The sequence below is a fragment of the Pongo abelii genome, chromosome 21, assembly GCF_028885655.2.
Source record: "Pongo abelii isolate AG06213 chromosome 21, NHGRI_mPonAbe1-v2.0_pri, whole genome shotgun sequence".
Classification (NCBI taxonomy): Eukaryota; Metazoa; Chordata; class Mammalia; order Primates; family Hominidae; genus Pongo; species Pongo abelii.
Window position 1 is genome coordinate 38,073,304 of NC_072006.2, and position 22,716 is coordinate 38,096,019.

Here is a 22,716-nt window from a genome sequence, read left to right on the forward strand (position 1 = left end):
CACTATTGATTTCTTTTTCTCCCAGTTGTCGTCAAAGAGGCATCAAAGGAGAGTACATTGTAAGCCAGTAAGCTGCAGTTTGTATGCCTAACAGACCTCCTAGAAACTTTACCAAAAAATGGGGATTAGGTAGGGAAAGAAACTTTAAAAGATCAGCAACCTGCCAGCCCACAGACTGTAGAGAGCTCTCACAGCCAGAGGGGGTAGCCAGGGTGCCAGAAACCCAAAGAAGCAAAGTTTCAAAATAATATGACATTTAAAAAGTTTTGTACACAAGCTATTCAAGATTTCTCACTGACTGATACAACGCACAATGAGATGGCACTTTTAGAGACAGCAGCTTCAAACCCAGAAAAGGGTAATGAGATGAATTTCATGTGGCTAAATCAGTGGCAAAAACATAATCTTTCTTTCTTTCAAGGAGGCAGGAGAGCAATCAAGTGGTCACCTCAATGTAAGGGGCACACGATCCACTCTGTAAGCGTCTGGGAATGGGGTGGAGATGGGACAAAAATTTGGTCTCAGAGGTCTCACCATCTTAATTTGGTCACTTCTGTTTTTTTTTTTTTTTTGTCCCAGATGTAGTCTTGCTCTGTCGCCCAGGCTGAAGTGCAGTGGCGTGATCTTGGCTCACTGCAACCTCCACCTCCCAGGTTCAAGCGATTCTCCTGCCTCAGCCTCCCGAATAGCTGGGACTACAGACGCACACCACCATGCCTGGCTAATTTTTGTATTTTTAGTAGAGACAGGGTTTCACCATGTTGGCCAGGCTGGTCTTTAACTCCTGACCTCAAGTGATCTGCCTGCCTCAGCTTCCCAAAGTGCTGGGATTACAGGCATGAGCCATTGCGCCTGGCTTAATTTGCTCACTTCTAATGAAAAAAAAAAAAAAAGTAAAAATAACTTTGTCCAAAGGTATCTTAAAGCTGAAAACCTGAACAGCACATTTTTTGTTGCTGTTGTTTTTGGGCTAACTCCTGGAATCACCTTTCTGGTTTGGCTGGTACTTTGTGCAAAGCTATGATTTCCCAGAGTGGAGTCTTTCCCTGGGCTCTGTTTGGTTCTCAGTAAGGCAGGCTCACACCTTTTTCCCTTTTCTCTAGAGAAAGCAATATACAGTAAGCTAAACAGTCACCTTCCAAAAGGGAGAAAGGGATTAGATTGCTGCTTCAGAGCTGTGGAACTATTTGGAATGTTTTACAAATGGTTGCTACAAAACAACAAAAAAGCTAATTACGAAATGTATACAACACAACATGCTTTTAAAGACATTATGTGTTGCACTCACATTAGCTTAAATGTTGTTCCCAAAGATGCTCAGCCTCTAGCGCAGCTGGAATCTCTGGGAAGAGGCAGAGACAGTTTGGCAAAAAAGACACATGGGGGAGGTGGGGGTGGTGAAAGGAAAAAGCAGCCTTCCAGTTAAAGATCAACCCTCAGTTAAAGGGCAGCTTTGGGCAGGCTGGCCTAGGTGGAGTTGGGGTCAGAGGGAGGAGCAGCGGCAAGGTGGGACTGGGGTGCTCTGCATCTCATTCAGTCAAGCAAGTCTGGTCTGGCATCCTTTGTGTACAGAGGTGCTCCTCCTTGGTGCATTTCAGTTTATCTTCCAAGTCGTCAATTGTCTCTTCCAGCTTGGCTACCAATCTCTCGGCAAACTCAGCCCGGGTCTCTGCCTCCTTGTGTTTATCAGTAAGAATCTCGGTTACTTCCTCATATCTGTCTTCTTTTTGAGAGTCCTTTTCTTCGGCAGCACTCAGCCACTTCAGGTTCTGGTCCATCGATCTGATCTGCTCATCCATCTCTCAGCCACAGGACTCTGCCAGCTCAGCTTGCTCCTCTCTGCATCCCAAGTTTCCTTCAACAACCACCAACTTATGAGCCAAGCCCCATCTTCATGCTTCCTACCTATCTTCTGCAATGTGCTTAGCTTCTTTGAGTTGAATTTCCTGGAGTTTCATCTTTTCTTCATCTTTTTTTTTTTTTTTTTTTGAGACAAAGTCTCCCTCTGTCACCCAGGCTGGAGTGCAGTGGCGTGATCTCAGCTCACTGCAACCTCTGCCTCCTGGGTTTAAGTGATTCTCCTGCCTCAGCCTCCCGGGTAGCTGGGATTACAGGTGCGCACCACCAAACCCGACTAATTTTTGTATTTTTAGTAGAGTTTTACCATGTTGGCCAGGCTGGTCTTGAACTCCTGACCTCAGGTGATTCACCCACTTCGGCCTGCCAAAGTGCTAGGATTACAGGCATGAGCCACCGTACCCAGCCTTTTCTTCATCTTTTAAGGCTCGATTTTCAATAACCTTCCTACTTCTCCCACTCTCAATCAGCAGCTTTTACCACTTCTTCCAGCTTTTGCAGAGCAGTGGCCAGGCACACCTGAGCACGGTCCAGCTCCTTTTCAACCAGCTGGATCCTATGGTCCAAGGAGGTCACCTTGGCCTCAGCCTGTTCCGGGCCCTCCTTGCTCCCTCTACTCCCCGCTGGAGGTGCTTAGCTCTCTTCTCTCCATCATCTGCCTGTTGCTGCTGAACCTGGCTGTTGCGCTTCACTGCCTTGATGGTGGCGATCCCAGCCACGGTGCCCACCCAGCCCCTGCTTGTGCTCCAGGTCCTGCCTCTCCACTCAGCACTGCAGCCATTTCTCCTACTGTCAGTCCCCCCCCCCCACATTCCAATAGGTAGCCTCAGTTTTAAAAAATCAGGTCAATTGGGTCATGCAATTTCTTTGCTTCCACTTTCCAATGACTTATATCATGCTTAGAATAAAACCTGAATCCTTATGTGGCCCATAGGGTTGGCCTGCTCCTGACAGTCCCCCTGGCCTCTTCTGCTCTCCCACTCCAGCTATCCTGGTCTCCGTGCTGTTGCTCAGACATGCCCAGATGCCCCATCTTGCAGCCGGTGGCCTTGCAGCTTCCTTATCTGGAATGCTTATTCCTCAGGTTTTCCCATGGGCCACCTCCAGAAAAGGTGGCATCTCAAAGCTATCTCTGCAGAAGGGTCTTTGCTCCCCATCCTGTGGCCTGGTTTTATTTTCTTCATATCTTTCATCAACATGTGAAATTATCTTAGCTATTTATTATTTTTAAAATGTACTGGATCTCACTAAAATGCATGCTTTAATTGGAGTATAATATTAAGTGTATAGCTCAATGACTTTTTTTTTTTTTTTTTTGAGAGAGAGTTTTGATTCTGTTGCCCAGGCTGGGGTGCAATGGTGCAATCTTGGCTTACTGCAACCTCTGCCTCCCAGGATCAAATGATCACCCTGCCTCAGCCTCCCAAGTAGCTGGAATTACATGTGCCACCACGCCCGGCTAATTTTTTGTATTTAGTAGAGATGGGGTTTCACCATGTTGTCAGGCTGGGTTTGAACTCCTGACCTCAGGTGATCCACCTGCCTCGGCCTCCCAAAGTGCTGGGATTACAGGCGTGAGCCACTGCACCTGGCCTCTATGACTTTTTACATATGTGTGCTTGTAACCATTCCCCATATCTGGACATAGAAGTTTCCCAGACACCCCAGAAAGCTCCCTCGTGTCTCTTCTTCTCAAAGATAGCCACTATTCTTATTTCTATTTGGTTTCTATCATAGATGAGTTTTGCCTGCCTTTGAGCTTCATGTAAGTGGAATAGTGTAATTTGGACACTTTTTGCCCAAATTCTTTCATTCATCATTGTCTGTGAGATACAGCCACATTTTTGCATGTGGATAAATGCAACAGCAGTTTGTTCTTTTTGTATTGCTGTTGCGTGGAGTACTGCATAGCAATACCCCATTGCACAGCAGTGTTCCATTGTGTCAGTATAACACAATTCATTTATTCATTCTTCTGCTGGCCGACCGTGGGTTGCTTCTGACTGGTTGCTGTCGAATAACACCGCTGTGAACATTTTTACACGTCTTTCCATGGAGAGATGCACTCATTTATTTTGGATATATGCCTGAGAGTAGAATTGCTAGATCATCAAGTAGGCATATGTTTATCAGCTATTTATTCTTTTACTTATTTATATTATTTTTCTCTTCCTGGACTGTAAGTTCCATGAAGGTAGGAAACAAGCTTGTCTTGTTCACTATTGTATTCCCAGTGTGTAGCACAGTGCCCAGCACATAGTAGCTGCTTAATAAATATTTGTTAAGTAAATGAACAAACTTAAGCTACTATCAGCTCCAAGTAAGTTATGACGAAGAACCCAGGACTAGCTACAAATCCTCCTGACATTTGCCCTTTGCAAGCTGATATTTGAGAGCCCAGCTGACTCAGAAGGAGGTAGAGCTGCAGGTGCTGGGTTATTCAGCATCCTGTTATTCTTTGAAGTGGCTCCCCCTCCCTCTCTTGGCCTGCATTGTCACGGCTTGAAATATTCTTTTGATTATGAGAACATTTCCCATTAAGTGTGCATCTCCAGCTTCCCCCCCAACCCCCCAGTATTTATGAGCTCATAACTCCAGAATCTGTCACAATCAGTGTTGCAAAAGTGTATCTGAATGTAATGAAATAATTTGATGAGAAACGTGGCGGGGAGACAGTTGGAATTTTCTCCTGCCTTACAAACCATCCCCAGGGGACAGGTGTATATAAATCAACACCTCCCTTAATTAAGTAAAACATTTTAGGGAAAAAAACAAATTAATTACCACTTCATGGCACCACCCCAGCCGATTACCCAAATGGTTCACATTCCATAAACCTCGCTTGAATTCAGAACTAATTATCACTCTTTTGGTTGGTTTATGCTTCCCAATCTACAAAGATCTGTATTAAAAGTGGGTAGTGTGGTATGGCTTTTTCACTTTACTTTCAGGATGATGTAAGCTGTCAAAAGAATCAAGAATTAAGTCTTTAAAAAAAAAAAGAGCTGAAAATGCAGGGAACGTAGAATGTGGAATATTCAGGGTAGGAAATAAACATCACCTTGGGGTGTTGCTGGGGTGGTGGAGAGAAGCCTATAGAGTGTAGGATGTGTGGGGTCTTGTCCTGGCTGAGTCCCTGACTTGCTGTGAAATGTTGGGCATGAACTGGACGCCTCTGGTCTCTTATCTGGGGACCATTGTCCATTACCTGCCTGGCCCCCAGGGGGAGCCCTCGCCTCCTGCCATGTGGTCCCAATAGGGAGTGAGAATCCCGACATCTCTGAGCCTTCATTGTCCATCCTGGCCTGATGTCTTTCCTAATTATCCTTCCTGCTGACTCTGGCCTCCCCCTTGCCCTGTGGGCCCGATCAATTCTCATCTCTGATCCTGCAGGGCCCCGTGGCCAGGGTAGCTGCTAATAGCTTCTCCTATTCCCAGTCCGTTCAGCTGCCTTCTGATTGGTTCACTCCCCGAGTGGAGCAGGCTGCCCAGGCCTGGCCTTGGCTCTTTTGGACTATGTGTGGGAGTGGGAGTCTCAATGGCATCAAGAACAGTTGGCCTTGGTAGTCCCGTCCGGCTGTAAGCCTTGTAAGTCCAGAGTCCAGTGCCGGCTAAGCCAAGGCCTAACCTTCCCTTGTTTCTGCCACTTGCCCCACTTGAGTGGGTGTGTACATTGTAAGTGCTCAGTCAGTTCTCAGTCACTATCTGAATCTTAATGAAAGACATGGATGACCAGAAAGAAACAATCCAACTCTTTAAAACATTTTTAAGGCATGAATTGCACATAGTAAAGTGCATAAGTTATACATGTACAACTCAGTGAATCTTTACTTTGTGTACACCTGTGTAATTCCAACCCAGGTCAAGACACAGGTCATTCCACCTCCCTAAAAGGTTCCCTTCCAGTCAACGCTCCTCAAAAATAACCATTATCCTGACTTCTATCACCATAGATTGGTTTTGTCTGTTCTTGCATTTCGTATAAATGGAATCATCTGGTATCTAGCTTTCTGTGTCTGGCTTGTTTTGCCCATTCACTGAGTCTATGAGATTCATTCTTATTGCAGATAGCAGTAATTCTTGAACTCTTTTTTAGACTGAAGTTTTAAAAAGTGATTACTCGAGCGATTACTGGTTGTTGGTATCTAGCTTGACAGTATGTTGTCCTTTTAAAAAATAACCACATACCAAGATATTTGTGGGCCTAATACTGTCATTACCATATGTACAAAAAGAATAATTTAGCTCCTGCAAGCACTCGAGTGCATTCAAATTCCAAATGGAGCAGGGATGAATTTGATTAGGAAGGTGTCTGACTACAGCCCTCCCCTCTTGAGAACCTTCCAGGGCATTTTCTTATTGCTTTAACTCCCATTTGCTGAGTGCTGTGGTTTGAATATTTGTCCCCCGCAAAACTCATGTTGAAATTTAATCGCCAATTTGGCAATATTGAGAGGTAGGGCCTTTAAGAGGTGATTGGGTCATGAGGGCTCTGCTCTTATGAATGGATTAATCTATTCATGGATTCATGGGTTAGTGGATTACTGGATTATCATGGGAGTAAGACTGGTGGCTTTGTAAGAAGAGGAAGAGAGGGATGAGCGTGGTGGCTTGCATCTGTAATCCCAGCACTTTGAGAGGCCGAGGATAGAGGATTGCTTGAGCCCAGGAGTTTGAGACCAGCCTGGGCAGCATAGTGAGACTTCATCTCTAATTTTTTTAAAAAAGAAGAAGAAGAGGAAGAAAGACTTAAGCTAGCACGCTCAGCCCCCTTGCCATGTGTGATGCCCTGCACTGCCTTGGGACACTGCAGAGAGTCTCCACCAGCCAGAAGGTTCTCAGTAGATGCAGGCCCTTAACCTTGGGCTACTCAGCTTCCATACCTGTTAGAAGTCAATCCCTTTTCTTTGCAAATTACTCTGTTTCAGGTACTCTGTGATAAGCAAGAGAAAACGAACTAAGACATTGGGTTACTAGAGAGGTTTAGTATGTTTTCTTAGGGTCATTTATTACCTGTGTAACAGGTAGGTCCTGCTGGGACCCTTTCTGAGGACTCCAGGGAGGGCGTGAGGAAGTTGGAGCCTGCTCCCTCCAGGTCATGTATGAGAGGGTGGGAATAATCTGGGTACACCCTGCAGGTTGTCTCCAAAAGGGTCAGTCACCCCCAAACCCAGGGAACATCAGTGCTGGGGCAGGTGGGGGAAGAATCAGGGTCCACTGTCTCTTGGGCTAGACCCAGGCAATGTCTGTCCCCATGGAACCCTCAGCCCCAATCCCTGCCTTCAGCCCTGAGAGCTTGTTAGCAAGAGGCTCTGATCCAGCAGGTCTGGGGTGGATCCAGGAATCTGATATTTTAAAGCTCCCCAAGTGATTCCAGGGAATGGTCTGGAGCCAGACTGCTTGCATTTGAATTCCAGCTCTGCCTGTTATCACTGTGACCTCAGCCAAGTAACTTTGCTTCTCTTGCCTTCATCTCCTCATTTGTACAATGGGGATTATAATCGCGCTGGAAGAATAAAATGAATCAATGCATTTATGCTTGAAAAGCACTTAGAAGAGTTCCTGGCACAGAGTAAGCACTCAAAAAGAGTTGGCCACCACCGCTATCATCATCATCATCACCATCCACGGCAGCACCAGTGCTTTACCAACGCTTTCACTTTACACACAGAAACTGAGAACCACAGAGGGGCGTGGACATATCCAGAGTCACACAGCAAGACACAGGTGGTACAGGGACCAGAAGCCCAGCTCCCTTTCCCCTTGGGATTGTGTTCTCTCACCCACGTGGCTGGCTAGCCATCCTGCCCAATGTCCCAGTCACATGCTGGTGGACAGGGTGGGGAAGATAGTCTACAGAGTAGGGACTTTCTGAAGGATTATATTAGGTTGGTGCAAAAGTAATCGCAGTTTTTGTTTTTGCCATTACTTTTAATGGCAAAAACCGTGATTACTTTTGCACCCACCTAATAGAACTGGAAGTGTTGGCATTTGCCTTTTGCCCACCATAGCAATTCTCTATCCTCCTCCTCACCCTTGAAGGGAACAGCCAGGCCCTCTTTCCCACTTTTGGAGTAAGAGGACGGGAATGACCTGAGTCACCTCTAGATTTCTGAAGTTAGGACAAATATCATATCGCCAATGATCAAATTCCACCAATTCTACCTCCACAATGTCTTTTGTATCCAAGCCCTCTGCCATACCTGAGGCCAGGCCGCCATCTTCGCATGCACCTGGGCGGCTGCACCAGCCCCTCCCTGGCCTCCCTGCTGCCAATCTGGCTGCTTCACTTCACTCTACATACCACCCTCCTCACCACCCCTTGGAGGGGTTGTTTAAACCCCCACCCCCCTGCTATGTATGAGTGGATAAAAATGTGATATCTACATACAATGGAACATTATTCAGCCTTTATTTTATTTTATTTTATTTTATTTTATTTTATTTTATTTTGAGACAGGGTCTTATTCTGACACCCGGGCTGGAGTGCAGTGGCATGATCCCAGCTCATTATAGCCTCAACCTCCTGGGCTGAGGTGGTCCTCCCACCTCAGCCTCCCGAGTAGCTGGGACTACAGGCATGCACCACCAAGTCCAACTAATTTTTTTTTTTTTTTTGTAGAGACAGGGTTTTACCATATTGCTCAGGCTGGTCTCGAACTCCTGGGCTCAAGCAATCTTCCTGCCTTGATCTCCTAAAGGGCTGGGATTATAGGCATGAGCCCTCACACCTGGCCTCCTTTTTTTTTTTTTTTTTTTTTTTTAGGCAGGGTCTCACTCTGGCACCCAGACTGGTGTATAGTGGTGCAATCATAGCTCACTGCAGCCTCGACCTCCTGGGTTCAAATGATCCCCCCACCTCAGCCTCCCAAGTAGCTGGCACCATAGGTATGCAGCACCACACCCAGCTAATTTTTTACTTTTTTGTAGTGATGGGGGTCTCACTATGTTGCCCAGGCTTGTCTCAAGCTCCAGACCTCAAATGATCCTCCTGCCTCAGCTTCCCAAAGTGCTAGGATTATAGATGTGAGCTCATGCCTGACTGTCCAGCCTGTAAAAAGAAAGAAATCCTGTCTTATGCCACAAGATGGATGAACCTTGAGGATATCATGCTAAGTGAATAAGCCAGCACCTACATGAGGGAACTAAAGTAGTCGAACTCCTAGAAACAGAAAACAGAATGGTGGCTGCCCAGGACGGGGGAAATGGGAAGTTGTTCAAGGGGGAGAGAGTTTCAGTTTTGCAAGATGAAAAACTTGTAGAGATCTGTTGTGCAAAAAGGTAAATACGCTTAATGCTACTGAACCATACACTAAAAAATGGTTAAGATGGTAAAGTTTATATGTTTTTTTCTTTTCTTTTCTTTTCTTTCTTTTTTTTTTTTTTTGCATTTTTAGCAGAGATGAGGTTTCACCATGTTGGTCAGGCTGTCTTGAACTCCTGACCTCAGGTGATCCACCTGCCTTGGCCTCCCAAAGTGCTGGGATTACAGATGTAAGCCACCATGCCCAGCCTGTTTTTTTTGTTGTTGTTGTTGTTGTTTGTTTGTTTGTTTTTTGAGACAGAGTCTGGCTCTGTCACCCGGGCTGGAGTGCAGTCACAGGATCTTGGCTCACTGCAACCTCCACCTCCCAGGTGCAAGCGATTCTCATGCCTCAGCCTACCCAGTAGCTGGTATTACAGGCGCGCACCACCACGCCCGGCTAATTTTTTATATTTTTGGTAGAGATGGGGTTTCGCCATGTTGGCCAGACTGGTCTCAAACTCCTGACCTCAGGTGATCCTCCTGCCTCAGCCTCCCAAAGTGCTGGGATTACAGGTGTGAGCCACTGTGCCCCGCCTGTTATATGTTTTTTACCACAATTAAAAAAAAAAAAAAAACGCCTCCAAGTCTCCCCATCACCTTTAGGGTGAACTCAGATCCCTTGCCTAGCTTTGGAGACCCTCTGCACTGTTGCCACCCTCCCACCAGGCCCCTCAAGCTACCATGTCCTCAGCCCACAGAGCTCTTCAGCTTTTCCCTGACACGGCTCACATTTGCTCACCAGTGAGTTTCTCCCTGACAGCTTTCCATCTGGAATGTTCTTCCCTCAGCTTGTCAACCTTTTGAAATTCTCATTATCCTTCAAGAACCAGCTCAAATATATCCTCCTCTGTGAAACCTTCTTTTAACCCTCTCCTTCAGGAAGAATTAATGCCCAGAGTGTGTGCCCCTGCTTTTTTTTTCTTTTTGAGATGGGGTCTCACTCTGTTGCCCAGGCTGGAGTGCAGTGGTGTGATCACGGCTCACTGTAGCCTCAATCTCCAGGGCTCAAGTGATTCTCCCACCTAAGCCTCCCCAGAAGCTGAAACTACAGGAGCGCACCATCATGCCCGGCACATTTTTGTAAATTTTTTGGTATAGGTGGGGCTTTGCCATGGTGTCCAGGCTGGTCTGAAACTCCTGGGCTCAAGAGATCTGTCCACCTCGGTCTCCCAAAGTGCTGGGATTATATATATGAGCCATTGTGCCTGGCCCCCCATAAATTTTTTTTTTTTTTTTTTTTTTTTTTTGAGACGGAGTCTCGCTCTGTCGCCAGGCTGCATGCAGTGCAGTGGCGATCTTGGCTCACTGCAAGCTCTGACTCCTGAGTTCAAGCGATTCTCCTGCCTTAGCCCCCCAAGTAGCTGGAACTACAGGCGCGCACCACCACACCCAGCTAATTTTTGTATTTTTAGTAGAGACAGGGTTTCACCATGTTGGCCACGATGGTCTCAATCTCTTGACCTCATGATCTAGCCACCACGGCCTTCCAAAGTGCTGGTATTACAGGCGTGAGCCACTGCGCCCGGCCCCTATAACTTTTCACATCACCACTACCACCACCACCACTGCCTCAGCTACCATTGAATGGGGGCTTTCTACATGCTGAGTACCATGCCAAACAAGCTGTATGCATCAGTGGCTCAGTTAATCTTCATGAAAACCCACACCATCCCCATTTTACAGACGAGAAAACTGAGGCTCAGATAGGGAATGTATCATGCCCAAGATCACACAGCTAGTAAGTTGTGGCACTGAGACTTAAATCTTCCTAATTCCAGAGAAAACTTCTGACAACTCAGTTCTGCTCCCCCACACACCAAAATAATTGCCTTGTCCGTATAATTATTTGTTTTTCTGCCTGCCCAATTAGGGGAGGGCTGCACCTTAACCCTTCTGGCTTGGATGCCCCATGCCTGGCCCAAGGCCTGGCACAAAGCAGGTGCTCATTTTGTGGGAGTTGTTTTGTACACCTTGGAGTAAATCAGTGTCAGTGCTAGCTCCTCTAATTTCACCACTTCTATTTCCCCTCCAGGAATTGGCAGGTTGGTGATCGCAAAAGAAACATCTCCCAGCCGATCAATAAATAATAATGTTGGAGAATTTAAAATAAGAATCTAGATTATTAAAGTTACAAATCTTTGGTCTTTATACCTTTAATAAAACATGCATCTATTAATAATGAATACTGGTTCTGGCCTGCTTAGGCTGAAAGGGAGAAAAAATGCCCAGTCAAAAGATGCTATTATTTTTTCTCCTTACCCGGTTTGGCTGCCAAGATGCTGCATCCCTGACAAATGGCTCATCATTTAAAAAGGTTTAAAAAGTTTAACTGCACGAAAGGGAAATTGAAGATGGGTTGTTCAGCCTTGTGGGCCCTCGGTGAGGAGAGATTGTTTCTTCTTGAGACAGTCTCTCTCTTTGGTTTTGGTGGGCCCACCTTCTGCTGGTCCTTCTCTTTGACCTCTGGTTGTCTTTCTCAGGCTCCTCATTTTTTGGTCAAACTCTATCCTGGGTTCCCTCCACTTCCCTCCCCTTCCCTCCCCTTCCCTCCCCTTCTCTCCCTTCCCCTCCCCTTCCCTTTCCACTTAACTCCCTTACCCTGAGTGACCTCATCCACTTCTGTGACCACCAGTCATCATCTTTTGCATGAAGGAAGTCACTCAGTAGGAGAGATGATCAGAGCGGTAGACGGGGGGTCAGACCATTTGGGGCCTTATAGGCCAGGGTTGACTTTGGCTTTAACTCCAAGAATCCTGGTGCCGCTGGAGGCACAGAGGATGGCATGAAACAAATCTCTTTGGAGGCTATGGTTAAAATAGACTAAAGGGTGACAAGGGCAGAATTAGGAAAACCAGTTAGGAGAATATTGCCGTAATCCAGGCAAGAGGTGATGGTAGTTTGGAATAGAGTGGAAGCAGTGAGGAGGTGAGGTTGGATACAGGATATATTTTATTTTTTTAAATTTTAATAGAGACAGAATCTCACTCTATCACTCAGGCTGGAGTGCAGTGGCATGATCATGGCTCACTGCAGCCTCGAACTCCTGGGCTCAAGTGATCCTCCCACCTCAGCCTCCCCAGTAGTTGGGACTGCAGGTATGTGCCACCGTCCCCAGCTCCAGGATATATTTTAAAGGTAGAGGTGATAGGATTTGCTGATTGATTGGAGTGGGATGGGAAAAAAAAAAGGGAAAGGAGTTGTCTCCAGGGTTTTTGGTCTGAGCAACTAAAAGATGAGTGTTTTCATTTTCTGAGATGAGGAAGCCTGTGGGTAGAGAAGCTTTGATGATAAGGAGTTGAGTCTTGGATGTGTGTTGTCTGAGATACCTGTTGGATATCTAAGAAGAGACATCAAATTGACAATTGGACATACGAGTCTAGAGTTCAGGAGAAAGGTCCAGGTTAGAGGTATAAATTTAGGCATCATGATCATAGATATGATATTTAAAATCATGAAGCTAGATGAGACTGCCAGTGGAGGTGTATGGCAGCGAAGAGTGTGAAAAAGGACTGGACTCATGACTTTCCTATGTTTTAAGGTTGGAGAGATGAGGAAGAATCAGCAAAGAAGAATGTGAAGAGGCCAGTGAGCTAGGAGTAAAACCAAGAAAGTAAAGGATCCTAGAAGTCAAACGAAGAAAGAGTTTCCAGAGGGGGAATGTCATTATGTATGTCAAGTACGGAAAATGGGTTAAATAAGGTAAGGACTGAGGACTGACCATTGGATCTAGCAACATGGAGGTCACTGGTGATCTTGACGAGGGCATTTAACCTCACTTTGGGCCACTTGATGGTGAAGGTAAAAAGGAAAGCCAGTGGATTCCATAACTCTCATTATTGTCCAAAAGGAAATCTACCAGTTGTTCAAGACACCCCAACTTGTCCTGGGAGCTTGTCATGTGAGTTCTTCAAAGGAGGCATTGAATAATACAGCTGACGCTTGAACAACACAGGTTTGAACTGCATGGGCCCTCTTATATGTGGATTTTTTTTCTACCAAATGCAGGTTGAAAATACAATATTCGCAGGATGCCAAATATGCATATATGCAGGGCTGACTTTTCCTATGCGGGTTCCTCAGGGTTGACTTCAGGACATGAGTTTGTATGGATTTTGGTGTGTGCAAGGGAGGGAAGGTATCCTGGAACCAATTTCCCACATCTACTGAGGGACGACTGCATAATGAATATTGTCAGCAAGAGTTTTATAGCAGAGCCATAGGTCAACATTCTACTCCCAGGATATAAGCAGTGCTGTGGGAAGCATGGAGTGGGAGAGGTTGTCATGTTGAGTATTTATCACTCCATTGATGCATGGAGTGTTCCATCCAGTTTGAGACTGGGCTCTGCCTCCTGGAGAAGCGACAGCAACCAGGTGCCACTCTCATGGAGACCAAGAGTTAGTGGCCTATGTGGAGGGTCACAAGGCCGCACTGTTACACAACTCCAGGCGACACATCTACATCATGGTCTGTGTGAAATGAGCTTCCTGGTGTTGTGCAGTGCACAAACTGCGCTGCTGTACGAAACAGGCCTGATGTGACAAGAGGCAGCTAAGGGTATCCCCAGAACTCCCAGAGGGATATTGGGACACTGTTGTCTGAAGAAGGGAAAGTAAGTGATGGAAGGCAAAACAAAAGATGCTCACATCCTAACACGAAGGACAAATTCCAGATGGAAATAAGGCACACGCTCTCTTTATTCTTTTATCCCCCAAACTTCAAAAGGAATTTTATTGTTTTCTTCCTGCCATCAAATCTGTGACTTGTTTTAGGGGAAGGGCAAGGTACGTGTGTGTGTGTGTGTGTGTGTGCATGCGTGTGTGTTGGGGTGCGGGGTTATATAGCCTCTACCCTTCTCTCCTTTCTCTCCAAAATTCCTAGCTGGGAGGATTTTTCTAGTCATTGGAGGAGAGGTGTTTGGGAATATATTAATTAGAGCAAGCCTAAGCCTGTGTAATAAAGAGGTCACAAAATACAGTGGCTTGAAGAAAAGAGAAGTTTATCCACTCTCATGTAACAGCCTCAAGGTAAGTAGTGCAGGGTGGGGAGATGGCTCTGTTCCACATGATCACTCAGGTATCAAAGATCCTTTCATCTTGTTTCTCTGCATCCTTCACGGTGTTATCTTCATCCCCATTGTTAGAACTTGGTCACAGCACATCTATGTTCAGGGAAGGAGAAAGAATGTTAGGAAAAAGGTGCCCCATCCTTTCTGTTCATGAGCCATTGGTGACAACTTAACCATGTGGCCACACTGGCCACAAAGAAGCCTGGGATGTGTTGTTGCTAGCTGGGGAATCACCATTTGTTCAGTTTAAACTCTATTACTGTGGAAAAAATTTAGAATGGATTAAAGTAAGTAACTGGCAAAAACTGGCTCTTTTTGCTCTCATCTCTTTTCTAAGCATTTTTATCTCTCAAATTTAGAAATGGAAAATTTGGGCCAGGTGCAGTGATTCATGCCTGTAATCCCAGCACTTTGGAAGGCCGAGGCAGGAGGATTGCTTGAGGCCAGGAGTTTGAGACCAACCTGGGCAACAAAATGAGACCCTATCTCTCCAAAATAACCTTAAAAAATTAGCCAGGCTTGGTGGCACATACCTGTGGTCCCAACTACTCAGAAGGCTGAGGCGAGAGAATCACCTGAGCACAGGAGTTTGAGGTCGTAGTGAGCTATCATTGCACCACTGTACTCCAGCCTGGATGACAGAGTGGGAACCTGTCTCTAAGAAGAAAAGAAAGGAAAGAAAGAGAGAGCGAGAAAGCAAGGAAAGGAAGGAAGGAAGGAAGGAGGGAAAGGGAAAGGAAAAAGGAAAGAAAGATATTGAAAATTTGAAGATTCTTTCCGTGGGTCCCTTTCTGACCATTGGACCTAGGTACATGTGTCAGCCCTGTGTATCCATTCCAGTCATAATGTGGAGGGTCCTGAGGTTAAAAGGTATATGAAAAAAAGTCTATCAGTCAAGCTCACATGTCAACCCACAATAATGACCATAACAATGAATAACAATTATAATTGTTAACATGTTTAGTTTACACATAGATGTATCACTTATAATGCTCTGTAATTTATTTTTAGTAATATGTACATGACTTTTGCCATAAGTCAAAATTCTTGAAGGACTGACTTTCTAGGGAGAAGAAGTGACTCACTTTGCCTGGAGAGCTGGGAAAGAGGAGCCACTGAGATGGGCTTTGAGAGGATGACTAGGAATCCCCAGAGAGAAAAAAGAGAGCAAATGGCATTTTACGAATGAGAAGAAATATTAATAGCATGTACGAACTCTAGTATGTACTTTCAGTAAAACAAAATTTTTCTTTTTTTCTGTTTTCATGACTTTGTTTCTCTTCCTCTTTCTCTCTCTCTCTCTCTCTTACACCCATTAATGGACACACCATGTAACTGTTAGAACTCTTGTTTGCAAGTGACAGAAAACTCACCTCAAAAATATCTTAAATCAACAAAGGGAATTTATTGGCTCATGCAATTGCAAAGTTCAAGGGTAAATTTAAGATGTGGCTAAACTCAGAGGTCCAGACAATAGTACCACGACCTGGTCTTTCTCCACCATCTGGCTCAGCCTTGCTGCATGCCGGATGAGCGTTCACACTCCACATGGTGCCAGGATGGCTGCTAGCTACGTCAGGTCTAAGTCGTCTTCATCTCAATGGAAATGATGGACAGCGTCTCTCTCCGTTGTGCCCCATTGGCTCTGATTAGGTCGGGTGATCATCCTTGCGATGCTCTCACAGGCTACAGCTGAGACTCTACCCCTACCAGCAGGAGTAGAGTCAACTGTGTCTAAAGCTAGGGATTGAGAACTGGGAGAGAGTGATCTGCTGAAGGAAAAATTTGTTACTGAAGAAGGGTGAGGCCAAGTGCATAGCTCATGCCTGTAATCTCAGCACTTTGGGAGGCTGAGCAGAAGGATCACTTGAGGCCAGGAGTTCAAGACCAGGCTGGGCAACAAAGGGAGACCCTGTCTCTACAAAAAATTAAAAATTAGCCGGGCATAGTGGTGTGTGCCTATAGTCCCAGCTACTAGGGAGGCTGAGGTGGGAGGATTGCTTGAGCCCAGGAGGTTGAGGCTGCAGTGAGCTGATTGTGCCACTACACTCCAGCCTAGCAGCAGAGCAAGATCCTATCTCAAAAAAAGTAAAAAAAGGCCGGGCACGGTGGCTCACACCTGTAATCCCAGCACTTTGGGAGGCTGAAGCGAGTGGATCACCTGAGGTCAGGAGTTCAAGACCAGCCTGACCAACATGGTGAAACCCCATCTCTACTAAAAATACAAAAATTAGCTGGGCATGGTGGCAGGCCCCTGTAATCCCAGTTACTTGGGAGGCTGAGGCAGAAGAATCACTAGAATCCGGGAGGCGGAGGTTGCAGTAAGCTGAGATCGTGCCACTGCACTCCAGCCTGGGCAACAGAGCAAGACTTCGTCTCAAAAAAAAAAAGTGAAAAGAAGAAAGGTGAATGGCCCTTTGGCCACAAAAGCCGTTTCCATCTTCCATGGAGTGGGATGCTGAGGATCTCACTGAGATACTGGATTCCTACCTATTATGGGGAAACTTCAGTCTTAATGACTGAATGGCCCTCAGAGCAGAGGAACCTGCAGGTGAATTGAGCTCTGAAGCACAACAAAGTGGAAGGCTGGGAAATGCTGCTGGTCCAGGGCTCAGCAGTCATCCAGCCTTTCCACTGGACAGATGAGGAAACAGATAATAGACGGTGAGGGACTTGTCTGAGCAAGTTGAGGCAGAGCTGGGACCCAAACCCCAGTGATGTGAAAGCCAGAGCCAGGCTCTGTCTGTGGGTCTGGCAGCTGCACATTCATTAGCTCACTGATATCTCCTTGTTTCCTTGTATATTTTTACAAGGTTGTTAATTACCAGCCATAAAGCTCGGCAAACATTTTGATAGGCTTTAAAGGCTCATGAAAACAGCATTACATTTTAAGGCATGGTCTCCTTATTAATCTAATTAACTGTCAGCCTCACATCCTGCTGGTTTCCAGATGAAGAGAGCTGTGCCTTTCAGCTTCCGATTCAGCCCCAGTGGACAAGGCTTGGGGCTATCATCGTCACAATCTCTGAGCCAGGAAAGCAGCTCACACAGGCCCAAGGTGTGGGTTGCTGAAGCAGTGTCTAGATGCTCAGCATCATGCTGATTTATATCCCAGGATGATCTATCTCTAGAACAAAGATATGATGGCTTGGAAATAGCCCAGATTACAGCAAGTACATGGATGCCTTAGCTCAGGACCCTCCCAGGCCATGGTGCAGACACTTTTGGGTGACCTTCCCCAGTGAGGCTCCCTTTCCAGAGCTCTGTCCTCATTTATAACCCTGACCCTGGCACCCTGCTATCCCACAGCAGCTGATTGGACTGAGATGGACACCTGACCCAAAGAAGGCTCAGTCACCTCTGACCTGTAGCCTGGCTTGAAAGGGGCTGGGCCAACCAGAGGCAGGTCTGGAGACAGAGAACTAGAACTGGGAAAGAGTGTCTTCATTTATGAGGGCTGCCGTCACAACTTACCACAGACTGGGTGACTTAAACAATAGAAATGGATTTCTCGCAGTTATGGACACTAGAAGTCTGAGATCACAGTGCCAGCAAGGTTGGCTTCTGTCTCCTTTTCTCTCTCTCTCTCTTTTTTTTTTTAGGTAGGGTCTTGCTCTGTCACCCCTCAACCTTGTTGGGCTCAAGCGATCCTTCCACTTCAGCTTCCTAAGAAGGTGGGGCTACAGGCATTGCCACCATGCCCAGCTAATTTTTTTTCTTTTTTCTTTTTTCTTTTTTTTTTGAGACTGAGTCTCACTCTGTCATCCAGGTTAGAGTGCAGTGGCACGATCTCGGCTCACTACAACCTCCACCTCCTGGGTTCAAGCGATTCTCCCTCCTCAGCCTCCTGAGTAGCTGGGATTACAAGCACCCACCACCACGCCCGTCTAATTTTTTTTGTATTTTTAGTAGAGATGGGGGTTTCACCATATTGACCAGGCTGGTCTGGAACTCCTGACCTCAAGTGATCCGCCTGCCTTGGCCTCCCAAAATGCTGGGGTTACAGGCATGAGCCACCGCGCCCAGCCCCAGCTAATTTTTTTATTTTTGTAGAGACAGAGGTCTCCCTGTGTTGCCCAGGCTGGTCTCAAACTGCTGGGCTCAAGCGATCCTCTCGCCTCGGCCTCCCAAAGTGCTGGGATAATAGGCTTGAGCCACTGTGCCCAGGGCTGGCCTCTCTTGAGGCCTCCCTCCTTGGCTTGCAAATGGCCGCATTCTCACTGCGTCCTCATGGGGTCTTTCCTCTGGGTGCACATCCCTGGTGTCTCTCTTGTGTGTCCAAATTTTCTCTTCTCCCAAGGAGAGTGAGCTCTGATTATGGCTGACCCTGATGGCCTCATTTTACTTAATCCCCTCTTTTTTTTTTTTTAATTTTTTTTATTTGAGATGGAGTTTCACTCTTGTCGCCCAGGCTGGAGTGCAGTGGTGCGATCTTGGCTCACTGACTGCAACCTCCGCCTCCCAGGTTCAAGCGATTCTCCTGCCTCAGCTTCCTGAGTGGCTGGGATTACAGGTGTGCGCCACCATGCCTGGCTAATACAATCCCCTCTTTAAAGGCTCTGTCTCCAAATATTGTCTTCAGATACGGAGGTACTGGGGATCAAGACTTCAATATATGAATTTTAGGGGACACAATTCAGCCCATAATAAAGGGCTTGAGATGAAAATTCACATGGCATCTGGGCTGGGGCAAGGGAGCCACCATGGCTGGTGCCCCGCCTATGTCTGCAAGACCCTCAGCTCTACCCCCTGAAAGTATAATCGCAAACACCTGCCACCTCCCACCTGAGGGCTTTTATCTGGCTGCTTTCTGCTGAGGGCACATCCACCTGAATGCAGGGAAAGCCTGCTAGAGGGTTAATGGCCAGGAGCAGCCCTCCACTAATGACCGATGGGATACAGACCCAGCTCCCTTGCCTGGGGTGGGGCAACTCTGCTTCCACGATCCACACTGTCTCCAGCATCCCCTGGCGGGACTGGGCTCCCATTGCCCACAGGGTAACTGGCTTGATCATGTGCCTTTCTTTTCTCTGTCTCACTTTGCCACTCCCCTACTTGTACTTCCTGGGATCACCTCCCAAGTAAATGACTTGCCCTTGAACCTCTGTCTCAAGGTCAGCTTCTGGGGGAACCCAAACAGTTAGGTGGCATGTGGACATGATGTGGAGACATGGGCAGAGGAAGCTGGCGGGGGAGGGGAGAGAGGGAAACGTGGATTCCAAGAGAGGGAAAGGGTTTCTGGGTTCCTGAGTCTCTAGTTCTGGTCCCTGTGAGCACTGCCCTGTGCCTCTCCCCTGTGGCTCTCCAAGTAGTTACATAAGTGGGATGTTAGGTGTTCTGGAACCTAAGCTAGTTTAGCCTCTTCCCTATCTAGATGCAGCAAATTCTCTTGGACTCTTCCAGATTCTTCCCTCAAATATGGAATTATCAGGCAAGTTGATGCCTCTTGCTCTGGGGGAAAGGTACCCTCAAAGACATTCTGTGGCTATGTAAATATGCCCTCCAAAATAAATCCATGGTTTGTAGAGTGAAAATTGAGCAAATCTGCATACAGGCCAGGAGCTACCCGTAAGGTCAGGAACCGAGGCCACATGCCCTTTCCTTTTGAGGTAAAACATGATCACAACCTTTCTGGTTAATTGTGATGAGCCTGACTGAGACCCCTGGAGGAAAAATGACGTAAAGACCCACAGAGAAAAGCACCTTACCTGTGGGAGTCTGCAGTAATGACCAGTGTTAAATACCAACCTCTTCCATAGTTGCTTCTGGTTATGACTTCAAGTATGTTTTCTCATTCTCGGCATAATTGAAAGTCGTCAAATGATTAACACCAGAGGTTAAGATCTAGAATAATTTTGTCCAACCTGTGGGGTGCAAGCAACCCCAGGACAGCTTTGAATGTGGCCCAACTTTCTTAAGATGTTATGAGACTTTTTTTGTGATATATAAATTATATAAGCTCTTCAGCTACCGTTAGTGTATTTTACATGTGGCCCAAGACAATTCTTCTTCTTCCAATGTGGCCCAGGGAAGCCAAAAATTGGACACCCCTGATCTAGAAGTTAGGAGTCTTTTGGGAAGCTAAGAATAGCTTACAGACACCTGATTCTATAACTCTATGAAACTTCTTAGATTTTTTGGTCTTAAAATAGTATTGGCCCAGTCGCGGTGGCTCACGCCTGTAATCCCAGCACTTTGGGAGGGTGAGGCAGGTGGATCACCTGAGGTGAGGAGTTTGAGAGTAGCCTGACCAACATGGCAAAACCCCGTCTCTAGTAAAAATACAAAAATTAGCCAGGCGTGGTGGCAGGTGCCTGTAATCCCAGTTACTCGGGAGGCTGAGGCACGAGAATCACTTGAACCCAGGAGGCGGAGGTTACAATGAGCCGAGATCATGTCACTGCACTCCAACCTGGGCAACAGAGCAAGACTCTGCCTCAAAAAAAAAAAAAAAAAAAAAAAATTGGAGTATGATCATAATCCTTGTAGGCAGGAGAGAGGAAGCAATGGAGCCAGCAGGGTCTGGAGTCAGAGAGGAGTGGTTGGGTTGGCTGGCTTCAAGACTAGAGGGGTTCTTAATAATACAGGGTGCTATAGTCACAAGTGGGGGTGCACCCCAGGTGTTAGCAGGGTCCAACCCTTGGGTCTAGGGGTAGCATGATATTTATGACAATAATGATGGTGAACATGATAATGGGCATGACCACTCCTGTTTACAGGTGAGAAAACTTTACCCCTCTCAGCAGGACTCTCAGGTCCAAGGAGTAAAATTGGACCCTAAAAAATAGGATTCAACAGTCCTATTTGGGTCAGGGTGAACTCTTTGGCACCAAGGCTCTAGACACTTTGAGGGTGAAGCCAGGTGCGGTGGGGCTGGCTCTGGGGAAGGGCTGGTTCTGGTGGCCTGAGACGCAGCAGGACTGAACAGGAGTGTCCTTCAGGAACCTCCATCCTTCCTCATCGAGCATGTCCCAACCCCAAAACTGTTTGGCACTCGCCTGATGGATTTAAATTGATGCCCTCAAAACTGCAAAACTGGGGCCAGTTCTCCCCCCTTTCTGTCCACTCACCTTCAAGAATTTAATGAGCTTGTCTAGGTTAAAATGTTTTATTCAAGCCCAGTGCTCGTGGTATCACTGAGGAAGTAAATCCCAAACTAATAGAAGTTGAGTGTAATGTAAAATAGCAATTAATCTCCATCATGAAGGGTAAGAAAAATTAAAAACCGCTGTTCAAATATTTATTAGCAGGAGAGACTGGACAGATATTCTTAGTCTATTACTGGGGGCAATTGAAATACAAGGAAACTGGGCTGGGCACGGTGGCTAACGCCTGTAGTCCTAGCACTTTGGGAGGCCGAGGCGGGTGGATTACTTGAGGTCGGGAGTTCAAGACCAGCCTGATCAACATGGAGAAACCCCGTCTCTACTAAAAATTCAAAATTAGCCGGGCGTGGTGGTGCATGCCTGTAATCCCAGCTACTTCGGGAAGCTGAGGCAGGAGAATCGCTTGAACCCGGGAGGCAGAGGTTTTGGTGAGCCAAGATCCTGCCACTGCACTCCAGCCTGGGCAACAAGAGTGAAACTCTGTCTCAAAAAAAATAAAATATATATATATATAAGGAAACTGTCTTGTCCATAACTGGGCATGGGGATGGGATGGGCTTAGGAATGATTCCAGTGGGTGAGGGGTTCAGTGCCAGCCCAGGTGGGTGGGGAGGGGTGAGACCTGTGGTCTCTTTGACATATTAGAGTGGTGGGCAACATCTGGATGCTTCTTCTCCCCTCTTCTTGCTGAAATCAGATTATGGTTGTTCAGCCTGACATGATGGTCATCTTCGACACAGGCAGGAGGATTCTGGCCCCTGCCCCAGCCAGAGGCTTAGCCCTGAACCCCAGCCTTGACCCCTCCTACCGTTGTCCTGCCTCTATGTTCCCTTCATCTACCTCCTCTTTTTGATGGCCTTGGCAATTTTTTTTTTTTTTTTTTTGAGATTGGAGTCTCATTCTGTAGCCCAGGCTGGAGTGCAGTGGTGCAACCTCGGCTCACTGCAACCTCCACCTCCCAGGTTCAAGTGATTCTCCTGCATCAGCTAGAGAATCGAGTAGCTGGGATTACAGGCACCCACCACCACGCCTGGCTAATTTTTTTTTTTTCTGTATTTTTAGTAGAGATGGGGTTTCACCATGTTGGCCAGGCTTGCCTCAAACTCCTGACCTCAAGTGATCCGCCCACCTCGGCCTCCCAAAGTGCTGGGATTACAGGTGTTAGCCACCGGAATTGGCCTAGGCAATTCTTAACAACTCTGGATTTTTCCCTACAAATGCTGGGCCACTCCCACAGGATTAGCAACCACCTGTCCTCCTCCTACCAATACCCCACCTAAGACCTAGATAAAGGTGACGATAAAGGCTGGCACCTGGAAAACAAGCGTTCAGGCTTCCTTTCCCAGCTGAGGGAAATGCCTCCAAAGATGGCCGCCAAC

General features: G+C 46.7%; 1 pseudogene; it reads right to left on the bottom strand.

Annotated features, from left to right (window-relative positions):
- Nucleotides 1–1,529: 1,529 nt before the first annotated feature.
- Nucleotides 1,530–19,219, bottom strand: LOC100439563 (tropomyosin alpha-3 chain-like; annotated as a pseudogene).
- Between the last annotated feature and the right edge of the window lie 3,497 nt (nt 19,220–22,716).